At 43.6% G+C, this 16,220-nt stretch overlaps 1 pseudogene; it reads left to right on the forward strand.

Annotated features, from left to right (window-relative positions):
- Positions 1 to 1,342: 1,342 nt before the first annotated feature.
- LOC126107194 (5S ribosomal RNA) lies at positions 1,343 to 1,460 on the forward strand (annotated as a pseudogene).
- The last annotated feature ends 14,760 nt before the right edge of the window (positions 1,461 to 16,220 follow it).

Raw genomic sequence — 16,220 nt, forward strand, 5'->3', positions numbered from 1 at the left:
AAGGATTTGGAACAACATTTGAATGGAGTGGACAGTATCTTGCACAGAGATTATAAGATGACTTTTAAGAAAAGGAAAGAAGGGTAATGGAGTGTAATCGAACAGAATCTGATGATGCTGAGGGAACTAGTTTAGGAAATGAGAAACTACAAGTTGTAGATGACTTTTGCTATCTGGTCATTTAAATAGCTGCTGATGGACGAAGGGGAGAGAATATAAAATGCAGAGTGGTATCAGCAAGAAAAGCGTTTTTTCACATCTACTATTAATGTGTTTGGAAGTCTTTTCCGAAAGTATTTGTCTGGATGCATCCTTGTACGGAATGAAACGTGTTTAGTAAGTAGTTCAGAGAAGAACAGAATAGAAGCTTTTGAAATGTGGTACCATAGAAGAAGATTACATGATTACATCGAATAACTAGTGAGGAGGCACTGAATAGCGTTAGGGAAAAAGGAAGTTTATGCCACATCTTGATTAAAAATAGGGATCGTTTCCATTGGTCAAACCCTGTGGTATCAAAGAGTCATAAATTTGGTAACGAAGGAAATTGTGGAGTGAGACCAGTAGCTCAATACAGCAGGTTCAAACGTACAGGGTCACAGTTATTGAACTATATGAGAAAAGAAGGTAGATTAGTTACAAACTGCCGGCCTCTGGTGGCCGAGCGGTTCTAGGCGCTTGTCTGGAACCGCGCGACCGCTACAGTCGCAGGTTCGAGTCCTGCCTCGGGCACGGATGTGAGTGATGTCCTTAGGTTAGTTAGGTTTAAGTAGTTCTAAGTTCTAGGGAACTGATGACCTCAGATGTTAAGTCCCACAGTGCTCAGAGCCATTTGGACCAGTTTCTTTAGTTACAAACTACGGCGTGCACACATTTTGTTGAACATGTAAACGTCACTAAAATTAGTTATAAGGATTTAGGTTATGACATGTTCGATACAACTGCCATCGTTGGCGATGATGTGGCGCATACGAATCCTCCCGAGCATCAACTTCGAGCCTCATTTTATCCGTGACGGTCCGATCGGGTGTGATGGAGCAGCTCACCTTTCGGATGGATAACAGAGACAAACTTTGCAAAATATATGAAACATTTTGTCCTACACGTTCGCTGCTGATAGGAACGCTCTTGCTTCGTTCCGACTAATAACCACAGTTCATATCTGGCCCTGAAGTTCCTGGTTATTGTAAAGATATTGGCATCACTTTTGTATCTTTTCCGGCGCATTGTAGCCAAAAGCTACAGCCTTTAGACAGAAATGTTTATGGACCTTTTAAGAAAGTTCGTGAACTCAGCATGTGACGCATGGGTTACCAATAACAAATGGCGTATGATATTTACGGCCAACGGTCTTGCCGCAATGGTAACACCGGTTCCGGTCAGATCACCGAAGTTAAGCGCTGTCGGACTGGGCTAGCACTTGGATGGGTGACCATCCGGTCGGCCGAGCGCTGTTGGCAAGTGGGGTGCACTCAGCCCTTGTGAGGCAAACTGAGGAGCTACTCGGCTGAGAAGTAGCGGCTCCGGTCTCGGAAACTGACACACGGCCGGGAGAGCGGTGTGCTGACCACGTGACCCTCCGTATCCGCATCTGGTGACGCCTGTGGGCTGACGATGACATGGCGGCCGGTCGGTACCGTCGGGCCTTCCAAGACCTGTTCGGGAGGAGAGTTGTGATATTTACGACATCCCGTCTACAGTGCTAACAGCACTTCCAAATGCTGCCACTCCCAAGAACATAGCCAGTGGATTCAAGCTTACTGGGATCAATTCCTTTAACAAAAACATTTGTACTGACAATGATTTTATGCCTTCATACACTTTACATAGGCCAGACCCAAACACTGAAATCGGTCGAGCTGAGATAAACGCCACGCCCACCAGCTCTCAGCATGTGCTGGCTATTCCTTCAACATCCAACATCAACATCAGAGGTAGAATGAAATTAACTAAATCAACTGCAGGAAGCCTAAAATGCCAGAAGAAACCAAGGTAAGACGACAATGATGAGGAAGATGAAGATTCACTGTGCCTAAGGTCTCAAGCCTTTCTCAAGCAGTGAGTCTGGAGCACAATGGATTCAGTACATACACTGCAACCGTTGGGCTCGTCAGAAATGAGTGAAAAATGAAATCCGTGGACTGTTTTATGTTATAGCTGTGCTCATCCTTTGGGTCTGGACTGTGATTAAAGCTGACTGGTTTGTATTAATACATTATAAATCCTAATAAGTTTAAGCTTTCCATCTATCACAATAAAATGTTAAGCGTTTAACTCAATATTCAACTTGATTGTATGTACATTAAAGTATTTTTCTTGATAACTATTAGTTTTATTTTCACTTCGTAAGGCTGTACTAGTTTAACTTATCAAAAGATTACATTAGTCAACGTGCCCATGCATCTGGGCCAACTTACCCTGAGATAGGGCAGAGTGGCCCACTTGGCATGTGAGCCGTGGTAAAAATAGCTGTTTCAAAGAGCGCGCCGCAGCGCGTAGTGTGAAGCAGTCGCCTTCAGTTTCTGGCGGTGGCGCCGCTGTGGCAATCGCAGCTTTGGTGTCTCCCTCTGGTGGGGAAGGAGGAAGGTTGCCTGTTCACGTGCATTTAAGGGGCGCTATCAGCTCGGCAAAGCTGCCACGTCTTCACTGTTGTGTCCCCCCTACCCTCCATCTCTACACCCTACATCTCCTTTCCCAAGGTGGCTTCCATCAACGCTCCCTCCCAGATGATGCCCTCTCTCCCTCCATTTATCCCTCCTATCAACTCTGATCCTCACTCCCCGTCCTCTCCTCTGTCTTTTCCTGGGCTCACTCTCCCCCCCTTCCATCCTCTTTCTTCCCCACCTCCCCTCTCTTTGCCCCCTTCTCTCCCCCGAGTCCTTTTACATTTCCCTCCTGTGCCTCCTCTCATTCCCTCTCGCGTCTGCCCTTCTCCCCCTTTATTAGTCCTCTCCCTCCTCGGTTCCCCCCCTTTTCGTTTTTTCCTCTCCTCCCTCCTTGTTTTCCCCCTCCTCCAGGTCCCCCCCCCCCCCCATCTGCCTTTGGCTCGGGAGTGCCATATTTGTGCCGCCATTTTCGTGCAGTGTTTTACCGTGTGTGTTTTTCCAGTGAGTGTTCCGTGTTGGGTCTTCTGGGATGTGTAGCGAACAGCCATCATACTGTCGCTGGGTGTGATTTTTTATCTCTTGCGAATAGAAACCAGACTGTCGCCCTGTTTTTTAATTGTGTGTCTACTATGTTACTTGTCTGATTGCTGTGTATTTTATCAACATTGTCAACCGCTTTTGCTTTCTGTTTTAACTTTCCGCATTTTTACGCCATTTTACACTTTAAGTCACCATTTTATCGCCTGTTTTTCCTTGTTCCTTTCTTCTTCCTTTTTTTTAAAAAAATTCTGTAGGCTGTAGAGCAGCGTACTAAGCTGCTGCCAGCCCGCCCCCTTCGGGAAATCAATAAAGGAAAAAAAAAAAACTCGGCAAAGGGCAGTCTGTCAGTCTCGGCGAGTCGGTCAGTTGGTCAGCCGGGTCAGTGTGGGGCAGTCAGTATCTGTCTGTCGGCCGGAGAGCGAGTATTTGTCAGCCCGCCAGTCTGGTCCAGTTTGTTCAGGCAACAGACAACAGACGTTGGCCGTTGGATCGATCGGCGCAGAGATGCCGGGTAGCCTGAGGGCGTGTTTCCTCTGCAGGGGTGGCTCCGACCGAGTGACCGCTCAGTCGATGTCGGTCTGCCGTCTGTTATTAGCTGCCCCTGTCATGCTTGTCGGATTCGGTGTTAACGAATTTATAGAATTAAGGTGTAAGGGCCGAATTCCTGAAATATGTTTCTATCTTGCCTATCATCTTGAAAGGCGGTATATGTGTAATGTACAGCATGTTGTACATTTTATGTAAGTCTGAATTTCATGGGTTTTATTTAAATAGTCATTTTTATAAAGTTGCCACCCTTCCACCGTAAGAGTCCTTTTAAAAAACAAATTGCACTTTCGGTGGCAAATAATTTCTTAGTGTGAGTGTTTGTACCATTTCCATCCCTCTTACGGGGATCGTAGTTAATGTGTTTGTGTGAGTTGTTAAAATTTTTAGTTTAAAGTAATCTGGTGTGTTGCAGATTGCCCCAGTGTAGTCGTTCAGAGGTTGTTGTGAGCGGTCGTGACTACGGCCGTGTTAAAAGGGAACGGCAAGCTTCTCAGCCCAAAGGCTCATACTGTCAATATTGTTCTTTCTGCCTCTAAATAAAATTGTAACTTGATATTTCGAGGGTGCTTTTCTGCTTACGAATTTTACATCTGTTTTGAAAAAACTTTTATGAATAAAATTCCCATTTGTTAAAGGTAATTTAATTTCCATCAGTTACTCCCTGGCAACTCCTCTCACGCTCACCTAGTGTGATTAAATATGTTAATCTTCTTCATGAATCGCTAGTAAATAAAGTAAATTCTTTAAGAAAAGACTTTGAAAGTAAATTCACGGTTCATCCAATGCCCAGAAATTAATTTTGTTTTTAATTTTTTAACTCATATTTTCAAGTTTAATAATTGCCATCCACATCCAGTACGACTGCTCTAAAATTTGACAATGATTTCATAAATTTAAATATGTAAAAAATTAATATAAAAATACGGCCAATCTGCCCTGCTCTCCCTAACACTAAAAACTTCAACCACAGGAACTCTTTACGTACTGATATATTCCTAGAATGAGATTTTTCACTCTGCAGCGGAGAGTGTGCTGATATGATTCTTCCTGGCAGATTAAAACTGTGTGCCAGACAGAGACTCGAACTCCGGACCTATGCCTTTTGCGGGCAAGTTCTGCGAGGTTCGCAGAAGAGCTTCTCTGAAGTTTGGAAGGTACTGGCAGAGTTGCAGCTCTGAGGACGGCTCGTGAGTCGTGCTCGCGTGGCTCAGGTGGCGTCGGCACGGCAGCTCAGCGTGTTCGGTCAGAGAACTGAGTTAGTGGATCGACGACGAGTTGAAACGGGCGTCTTGCGACGTCCGCCCCGAGCAGTTGCAACGAACAAAAATGAACAAAACGAGATTTTAATAAGATGGTAGAGCGCTTGCCTGCGAAAGGCAAAGGTCCCGAGTTCGAGTTTCGGTCGGGCACACAGTTTTAATATGCCAGGAAGTTTAACTGATATTTTATTATACCAGATCGTAGACATTTCGTTACACCAAATCGTAGCTAAAATGACGCCTTTTCGAAATATCCTCAATTTCCTGACGTATTATAAGAGCGTCCGCTGCTCGTGGTCTCGCGGTAGCGTTCTCGCTTCCCGAGCACGGGGTCCCGGGTTCGATTCCCGGCGGGGTCAGGGATTTTTCCTGCCTCGAGATGACTGGGTGTTGTTGTGTTGTCTTCATCATCATCATTCATCTCAATTACGGTCGGAGGAAGGCAACGGCAAACCACCTCCATTAGGTCCTTGCCTAGTACGGCGGTGCGGGTCTCCCGCATCGTTCCCCTACGCTGTCTGAAGGAGTATGGGACTCATCATCATCATCATCATCATCATCATTGAAAGCGCTTATATTCAGACCACGTACTCTATGATAAAGAAAACCCACCAAACACGATGTCCTAAGTTCTGCTGTGACGTAAAAACGATGTCGCATCGCACAAGCCTCAATCCTCTCCACGAGGCAAAAATCTGAAACGCCAGAATCTTTGCTTTGCGATCCGCAGTGTAGTGGAACGCGAAATTCCAGGCTGTGACCTCATCGGCACCTCGTCCACGAAGGTTTTCACGTCTCGTAAAATGACGATTTAACTGCAGGTGGTATCTACTCCTCTCGTCAGCGCTCGCAAGTGGCGAAGAATCCGCAGGAAAAAAAGAATTACAAGCTGCAAGCTGCGAGACAGCTGTGTTAGTGCTCGAGGGATGCACAGCGAGCAGGCGGGTGGCGCCACCCGCCGGCTGCCCGCCGACTTCCAGGTGCGCGCCGCGGCTCTGTTTGCCGCCACGAGACGCTTCCGCGAAGCCTGCAGCGTCAGGCGCTTCCGTATTGTGACTGCGTACACAACACGGACAGACAGAAGACGCGCGCGCCGACACCGAGGCAGGAAATTCAGCGCTCCCTGCGGCGCCACGCGGTACTAGAAGCCGCCATATTTTATGTCACTATCTTCGACCTTGCTGTGCAAGATAAACCACGTGACTGTTGGCAAAACGTGGCGGGATTTCAAATCAGCGGTCCGCCATCTTATGTTTGTATCGTATTTTACCCACATTTCTCAATTGACTGCCAAACCCTTCCAACAAAAATTACTTTTTTATTTGCGAAAAATTATGTCAGAACTACATTTGACCTGGATTTGTTCACAGTACCACTTATAAAATCTAACAAATACATCGAACGCCCCTCTGGTGGGCAGCGGGACGAAATTACTATAAAGTATCAATTAAAGCAAAATGTCGTTAACGTTCTTTCAAACAGGCAGAGTGGGCTCGTGTCAAAACTTTAAACACTGCATTCGCCGCGTTTTGAGCTCTAGTCACCTATAAAAGAAAATGGGATGTGGGAATTATGTCAACTATAGGTGCCAAAGTTGTCTTTAGGAGGAGGTCCATTTTAGAGTATCAATTTTAGGTGCACTTCAAAGGTTCAGTTCCCACTATTTTTACAAAAGTTTAAACTATCAGTTTTAAAAAAATGATATTTTAGATGAAAGGTGAGACTTTGAAGTTTCAGAAAATAATTTTGGAGCCTACAATTATTTAATAGTATTAGAAGGTAGAAAAAAATTCTCTTCATGTGTCGACAGTAGGTGCTCTTACCTTATTATAATCTCACTTTGTTGTTGTTGTTGTCTTCAGTCCTGCGACTGGTTTGATGCAGCTCTCCATGCTACTCTATCCTGTGCAAGCTTCTTCATCTCCCAGTACCTACTGCAACCTGCATCCTTCTGAATCTATATACTAAAAGGCGCGTATGTGCAGATGGCTTAAAGTTTTTCCGTTTCAGGGCCTGTATCCAAAGCTGCCTTCGGTTTTCATCCTTAGTGAACCTATGAGAAGGAACGAGAAACAGTTATACTTACTTCTGTAACCGAATTATCACAGATACTTTCCAAAATGTAATATGAGTTGTAAGTAGGCTGTTTAGGTTTTTTTTATTGGTAATGCCACGTAGCGCTCTGTATGAAAATCACTGGCTGTGCTGTGTGCAATCTGTGGCTGGTTTGCATTGTTGTCTGCTATTGTAGTGTTGGGCAGCTGGATGTGAACAGCGCGTAGCGTTGCGCAGTTGGAGGTGAGCCGCCAGCAGTGGTGGATGTGGGGAGAGAGATGGCGGAGTTTTGAGAGCGGATGATCTGGACGTGTGTCCATCAGAGACAGTACATTTCTAAGAATGGATTTCATGAACTGATATACATATTACCACTTTTGTACACTATTAAGATAAATACATTGCTTGTTCTCTATCAAAATCTTTCATTTGCTAACTATGCCTATCAGTAGTTAATGCCTTCAGTAGTTTGAATCTTTTATTCAGCTGGCAGTAGTGGCGCTCGCTGTATTGCAGTAGTTCGAGTAACGAAGATTTTTGTGAGGTAAGTGATTTGTGAAAGGTATAGGTTAATGTTAGTCAGGACCATTCTTTTGTAGGGATTATTGAAAGTAAGATTGCGTTGCGCTAAAAGTATTGTGTGTCAGTTTCAGCACAGTCATTTATAATTTTTCTAAGGGGACGTTTCAGAGTCTGTAGAATGAAAAAGTTCTTGGACCACGACCTCACATCCCAGAAAGTATATCAACAGCCGTTGCAGAGTCTGACTTTACAGGCATCGGTTTCAACACTTTAATTTACGTGATACTCTATTTCAAGTGTAAAAAACACATAAAATCAGCAGATTTCAATAAACGCGTCTGCACTATCATAGAAACACTTACACGTGAAATGTAATGCCATTTCCCCCGACAAAACGTTGAGTAGAGTCATAAGCGCAACACGAAACAACCATGTTTTGCCAACATTCACGTAACTTTAGCTCAGAGATGTTGGAGCCACGAAAATGACGTCATGCCCAGTGTATTATATTTATGGTCGAAGGTTACAATCCTCGTCGCTTTCTGCCTCGACAGCTGAACAACGTGACTGCTGATGAAAACCATCAAAACTGTTATTTCTAGGCACAGGAGGAAACCTTTTTTACTTTACGGGTAATTTCGCTGTTATTTTATGCGTTTCCAGGGCTATTTTTTTTGCCTTCTCCGGTGTTACTGTTTCGTTACGTGAGGAGCATTGCTTATCGGGACGCATGCGGACACCATGTGCCACTCATGCTCCAAACCGCCGCGCATAAAAACGGGATTCTTCCGGCGCTCATACCTCAACTTCTGTTGGTGATAGGAAGGTACCGCCAACTAGTTGGATAGCCCTTGGGATATCGAGCATTTGTATACGCAAAAGAACGATCCTCTTTGTTTTACTATACTACACTACAGGGTCAAAATATGAATATTACACACTTCGTCCTGCTTAAGCAAATGGAACCAATCGGTTGGTTCTCTTTGCATTTAATGTGGTCTACGGTGGGCCTTAAGGGCTTTATGGAAGCACCATTAGTTCGTACACAGTTTCTTAGAAAACACCAAACACTTTTTGCCTTGTTTTCGTACCAAAGCCGAGCCGCGGATTCTAACTCGGCTACGCACAGGAAATGGCTGAAATGTTTACCATATGTACCTAAAATCTCGATCTCGAATAACCCTGAAAATTTCATGATATCTATATCTGTTTCCAAGGTATACAGATTCAAATTATTCAAATTTTACACGAAAAATATGCAAGTAAAATCCGGTGTGAGGCGAAAACGTACTTTCTGAAGTGATGTAGCATAGAGAAATATGCTGTAGTGTCTCCACTATCATCAGAAGAGTTCTGGAACCGCTTGCCATAAAACTGAAAAACTTGCAAAATGTTTGTGCACGTGAAAATTACTTGTGCGTTATTTACATTTCACGTAAGTACACTATCAAAATTTTAGTGACCCGTAAAATTCTTTTCATGTGGGTGATATGCCCTGCTATAGCAGAGAAAAGAAGAGAAGCAAGGGTGAAATGTTCGTATTGGAGCAGGAAAAATGCGAGTATGTTCCTACGTATTTAGAAGACTGACTAAGAAGTTGGCACCAGCTGCCTCATTCTACCTTCCTCAGCATCTTAAAAAATTTTGGCATGCGAACATATTCGCACTTTTTATGCTGAGAAGGGAGACAGTGGCAGAGGGAAGGGACCGAAGCGTTATAAATACTGGAAGATAGTAGATAGTGGTAAAGAAAGGGCGAAAGAAAAAAATGGCAGTGTGAGAGAAAGAGAGGGATACAGTGGCAGCGGAACATGGTTGACAGTGACAGTTCCTGAGAGAGAGGAATACAGAGAAGGAGGAAGTGCAAGTGCTGAGACTCAGCGATAGAGGGAGACAGAGTGTTTGAGAATGAGATCGGAGAAGACAGGGATCGTAACAGTGAGACGAGACAGCAGCAGTGGGAAGGAATAAATGAGATAGTAGCAGAGAGAGAGTGTGGCAGTTCAAGCAGACAGTAATAGTAGGACAGGAGGAAGGAAACTGTGGCGGTGTGATAGGAGAGAGTGACAGTTAGACAGACACAAAGAGAGACTGACAGTGAGTTGGCCTGAATGAGTGAGTGAGCATGGGCAAGTGGGAGTGGGTGGGTATGAGCAACTTACAGTGGTGGACTAAGGGGTGTGAGAGGGGACGTTCTGAGAGTGACAGATGAGCTGCATGTTCAAGACAGCGCACGTATGTTCGCATGCCTAAATTTTTGGGAAAATGTTTAAAGGTTCTGAGGAAGACAGAATGAGGTAACTAGTACCCATCTTTACAGTCAAGAGCATATTCGCCTTTTTTGTGCTCCAATAGGAGCTTACTATTCCACAACACAATCATTACGCTACCCCGCACACAAACGATCTGGGACCATGTTTCGCATCCTACCATCTCTGAAAGCTCTAATTGCAGATATGTTATTGACTGGGTTTGAATTGTAAGGAACTGTACCAAGAACAATACTATTTGATGATGATGATGGTTTGGTTTGTCGGGCGTTCAACTGCGCGGTCATCGGCGCCCGTAAAAAGTCCCAATTTTCACACAGTCCAATTTTTTTCACACTCCAATCGAGTCACTGTAACGAATGATGATGATGATGATGATAAGGAGGAATGCGTATTTGATGGCTCCTGAATATACCATTGTCTTGAGACGGCATACTTTCATGATACACAAGATACAATAATTTTTTAGCCACCAGTAGGACATTTCCCCTCATTTTATTGCAACAACGGGTTTTCGAGGGACTAAACTTGCCCGTGTTTAGAAACGCCATATATACACACACGCTTCGACTGAAAGTCAGTGTGGTGTCTCGCGACTCGGTACTGAAGAGATGATGATGATGATGATGATGATGATGATGATGATGTTTGGTTTGTGGGGCGCTCAAGTGCGCGGTTATCAGCACCCGTACAAATTCCCAACCTTTTGCTCAGTCCAGTCACGCCACTTTCAGGAATGACGATGAAATGATGAGAACAACTCAAACACGCAGTCATCTCGAGACCGTAGTGAAGAGAGACGTGTGACGTAAATGTACTCCTTCAGTCTCATTGGCCTACGTTCAAACGCTCGTCCAGAATATCTGATATGCTGCACATTGCTCCGCCACGTTTGGAAAGACTCCCCAACGTGCTATTTGAACGATAAGACGCGGGGGCACGGGCGCGCTCAGCGCTGAGCGTTCCGACGCGCGGTCCGTGTTTGGCACACCAGGATCGAAACTGCGCGCCGGATTAACGATCATGGCTGGAGCACCTACTGCAGGCTAGGGCTGGGAAAAAAACAACCGGCTAAAACTGATACCGATATCTTGCTTCTAAATAAACGGTATTTTTCGGTTATAAGAGGAGTAAAAAACCAAAATATCAATTACCCATAGCAGCAGTGCTAAAATTTTTCGGTTTTAAATAAATATTTAAAAAAGGAGTACTTTTTATTAGTAAAATTTGCAGTGGTTTGAAGTACTGCGATATTATGGAATATGTCTGCAAGACTTGCCCCCACCTCGTCTGTAGGTTAGCTCCTCTCTGCCTTTACTGGACGTACATTGCATTGCAGAATGGCACCAAGTCTAGTCTGAAAATATTTTTGCGGTGTGAGGCAGCAATGAAGTACAATGCTTCATTTGCTTCGACGTATTCAAGATTTGTCTACCATTTACATGAAACAATAAAAGAGGAAGGAAATTATACTACCAGTAATATATTACAAAATTAACATAAATTAGTTCATAGTATACAGTAGAAATAGAGAGTAGCTGATCTGCTATTTGTGTCAATATGCCTCTCTCTGCTTATAGTTCTTCAAAACGAACAAATAAACGTGAAAAACAGATTTCTTCAATCTCAGTTTTCACCCCTTACCCCTCACTATTCGTAATACCCAAATAGTGGTGAGATCCCCGATTACAGCATGGTTTTTGAGCACAGTTTCAAAATGTTGGAATCAACAGGAGAATACTGGCGATTTTTTGTAAGTAGGCTGTTTAGATTTTTATATTGGTAATGCCACGTAGCGCTCTGTATGAAAATCACTGGCTGTGCTGTGTGCAGTCTGTGGCTAGTTTGCATTGTTGTCTGCCATTGTAGTGTTGGGCAGCGGCAGCTGGATGTGAACAGCGCGTAGCGTTGGGCAGTTGGAGGTGAGCCGCCAGCAGTGGTGGATGTGGGGAGAGAAATGGCGGAGTTTTGAAATTTGTCATGAACTGCTATATCTATTATGACTATTAAGGTAAATACATTGTTTGTTCTCTATTAATATCTTTCATTTGCTAACTATGCCTATCAGTAGTTAGTGCCTTCAGTAGTTTGAATCTTTTATTTAGCTGGCAGTAGTGGCGCTCGCTGTATTGCAGTAGTTCGAGTAACGAAGATTTTTGTGAGGTAAGTGATTTCTGAAAGGTATAGTTTAATGTTACTCAGGGCCATTCTTTTGCAGGGATCTTTGATAGTCATATTGCGTTGCGCTAAAAATATTGTGTGTCACTTTAGTGAATGTTTGAGTACGTTCAGTTTTGCCCAGCTGTTTGAAAAGCAAATAGTGTAAGAGGTTTATCAGCACAGTCGTGTATAAATTGTTCTAACGGGACGTTTCACAATTTCAAAATGTTGGAATCAACAGCAGAATACTGGCGATTTTTTGTTTTTTGTAGTATTGAACCACTTACCACTTTTCGAGAAAAGCAGCGAACCGTGGACGGACAAAGTATTTTTATTTCCCTGTTTAACTAAATAATTTGATTCTATAGTCTATGTCTTCAGAGTTCGAGAGTCGAAATTTTTCAATGTTCGTTCGATTTCTAAGTTCACCACAAGAGGGAATAAAAAAACCCGAAAATCCGTTATTTCAGAAACCAGTTAATTTAGGCGGTTTTAACAGTCACGTTATACTGGCGTGAAAAAAAAGATATAATCCGAAACCGGTTATTTCAGCTATAACCGCCATTCGTACCGAGGCTGGGATTGGTTTTTAGGCGATTTCCCACGTTCGTTTAGGCAAATGCTGCGCTGGTCCCCAAATTCCTCCCCAGAGTATACGAGACACAAACAAGTAAAAATGCAATCACACGTAGAACAAAGTGTACAGGATTCACAGACAGAGGGCACAAAGCACTTCCCTCCGATAGCTTACCTTGACGGCCGAGGGCACCTGGCCGCCAAGTAATACCGTACAAATTAGTCAGATCTTCAGCACAACGGTCCCCGTACTAGAAGGCATTGAAGCTAAGCAGAAGGAAAAAAAGAAACAATTTAAATTGAGACTCTTTCTCTTGTTATGACTTTGGTACGATCATTTCCTGCTCGCCAACACCCCGTTGGTTCATCTTAATTGACGCAACAAGTGTCTGCTTCCTTGAGCCTGATGTGTACGACGCTGCACGGAAAGGAATCTCTTCCCTGCGCTCCACTTGTTCGGGAGAACTGCTGGATTGGCTAGGGGCTGCGCGCAATGTCGCAACATTAGTCGACATCTGAGTTTTACCCTCACGCGGTAGAAGTATGTGAGGATTGAGAATTCAGATGCGCAGGAAAGAATTTTCGTCGTCAACGTACATTACCTACAGGTTTACGCGATTTCGGTACGCTGTAACGTCTGCCCGAAAGCGCTCTGATATTTTCAGTGCCATTACATCGCTAGGACAGGCACATCCCGTGGCAAAGTACCGCGGATTTTGAACACACATCTCATAGTCTTCTTAGAAATTGGAATGATCGTGGACTAAAACACTGAAGAGATAAGTGCAGTGGTGTTCCGCTGGTTTGCGACAGGTGCCACAACTTGGATTCCGCTGATCTTTTGGTGATGTAGGAGATGCACGGACGTAGCCAAAAGGGGGGGGGGGGGAGGGGAAGGGGTCCTGAGGGTCCGGACGCCCTTCCTCCCACTCACCTAAATCAAATCACACACCACCTGATTGCCGTGTAATATTAATTGCCGTGTAATATTAACAGTTTGGAACTAGCACAAGATGCGAACAGTGTCGTACCAATGAGACGCCACTCTGACGGTTGGCCTCGGCGTCATACGCGCAGTCGCTTGGCTCATCCCACACATATTCCTGCCCTATGAATTCCACATAAGCATCATTCTACTCAAGTCAAATCTGTACACAGATAATGTCTTCCATAGGTATTTTGACTGTCTCAGTTAACTAGCAGTGAATCTCGTAGGGAGTTGGCTCAACGTGCCTACGACATTTCAAACTATTTACAACGACGTTTTAAACCGTTTGTAATATAGAAAACAAATTACTCAGAGGCAGGCTGTAAACTATGAGCAACGAGAATCGCTGATCGATACTCACAAAGCTGCACTCTCTCGACTGCTTGCCACAAGTTCCATGCAAGTCCGGCAGCCAGATGACAAACTGAAAACAAACAACTGCATTAAATTGCATAAAAATATGGAAATTAACAGCATATGGTAGCAAGGTGTATTTCCAAATTTTGCCTGTTTTTAAGATATGTAAATACTGTCTTCAAACTCAAATTTATATTTGTGCAAGTAGCAAAGATCATTTTTCCTGTTTCATAGAAGATACCAATAAAAACCCACTGATGATACTGAAACTTCAGCGAAACATATCTGGGGAGTAAAAAGAAAAAGAAAAATTGTGTTTTGCTCAACGCAGACGCTCTCAAAAAAAAAAAAAAAAAAAAAAAAAAAAAAAAAAAAAAAAAAAAAAAAAAAAAAAAACTACCAGGAGAAAGTCGTTTGAAAGGAGGCGAGCTCCGCGTAATATACAAGATGGCGCGTACGGAACTATAGAGAAGGAATTAATATGCTGAATCGACGACATATTTGCAAAAATTGAACATTTTCTTCCTTTATTTCGTCAGTTCTCTGGGAAACCGCGGTGAAAAATATTTTCCGGTACCGGCAATCGAACCCGGGCCTGCTGGGTGAGAGCCAGCTATCCTAACCACTTTTTTTTTATTAGTCATAACATTCCACAGTAGTACATAATTTTCAACTGACATTTAAAAGTAGTAAAACAAATTAAAATTAATTACAGGGTCCTTGGCATTTTAGAAAAAAATCCAAGTCTAAACCAGATAGTGATGTTCGCCACTTGATCGTATTTGTTTTTCAAAGATCAAATTGTCTCTCATTTCTTCATGTTCTGAATCGCATCATCGAAAATGGAGTTCACATGACTGTTCTTCTGAGGAAGTTGGCGTATGTATCATAATAATTATTCATGCGTAGTAGCTTGTGATGCTGGTCGGAGATGTACGTCCAGAAATCTCCTTCGCTCCTTTCTTTACTGGACAGCAGGTAAAATACCGCGTGTCCCTTCAACCAGTTGACGGCATTTTTCTTCCAGGTGGGGTATATATAGCTCTTCTTCCGGGTATAAAAGGCACGCTGGCGTTATCAAATACGGCGGTTTTCTCTGCATAGTTGCTAATTTTTTTCTGATTGACAACCATATATTATTCGCATTTCCACAGACAAATTGATGTTCATCTGTATCAATCACGTTGCAAGTGGTACACAAAGGGGAATCAGCCAGGTGAATGGAATGTAGTCTGGAGTTGGTTGGAAATTTCCTATTCACAAAGTAGTACCACAATGACCGCACTTTTGTTGGTAAATACGGGTGGTGTATGTTCCTCCAGATATCATGCCAAGAGTCACCGACGTATCGACGTATTTTTGTTCTATGATGTTCTTGGTCTGAAAGTTCATTAAGTTTTGGTATATTTTCTTGACTTTGATGACATCTTTCTCGGGTGTTCCCAGTCCAATGTAGCTATATTCTACGAAGAAATGTTTTAGGTGGTAAAGTTCATTTGGGATGTGGTGAACGTCTATTTGGGCGTCCTAACTGGCCGTCGCTATTTCATTTAACAAGAATGCGGTGACACTGTCGACTGACCGCTTCCACAGTTTATATGTTTTACAGACGTACAAAGCTTGTGCTTTATTGTACACGTCTGTGAGATTCAATCCTCCGTTCTCAATCGATAGAGTCAATGTTTGGTACTTGACTTTGAAGATGTGGCCGCGGCTGACGAAGGGGCCAAAAGCAGCCAAAATCCTGTCCGCCACTTCCCTCGGCATTGGCAGGGCTTGCGCCACGTAATTTAATTTAGCGGACAAATAGATGTTGACGAGAGCCACTCTTTGTATCTCATCAAGAGTACGGAGATTGTGCTGACGTATACAAGCACGGATGGTGTTGAGGATTCTTCTGTAATTAACTGCGATGGTCTGCCGAATATTCCTTGTGTACTCCACCCCGAGACATGTCATGGTGACAATTTCCTTTATTGGCCCATGAATGGGAACTCTTAATCCGCTTCCAATATTCATTATGCCAGACTTATTTGTATTCAGTTTCGCACCAGATACTTGTTCATATTTGTTTATTATGTCGAGTGCTTTCTCTATCTCGTCGTTGTCTTTGACAATAAATGCAACGTCATCGGCATATGCCCTGCAGACAATCCTACGGCCGCGTGTAGTGAATCCTTGTAGGTTGTGGCTCAGGCGAAAAAGCAATGGCTCGATTGCTATTGCAAAGAGTGACATAGACATCGGGCACCCTTGTCGCACCGAACTTTTCATTACAATGGGCCTGCTGGACTGACCGTTTACCATAACTGTCGATGTTGACTTCTGAAGAAGATTT

This window comes from Schistocerca cancellata, chromosome 10 (assembly GCF_023864275.1).
Source record: "Schistocerca cancellata isolate TAMUIC-IGC-003103 chromosome 10, iqSchCanc2.1, whole genome shotgun sequence".
NCBI lineage: Eukaryota > Metazoa > Arthropoda > Insecta > Orthoptera > Acrididae > Schistocerca > Schistocerca cancellata.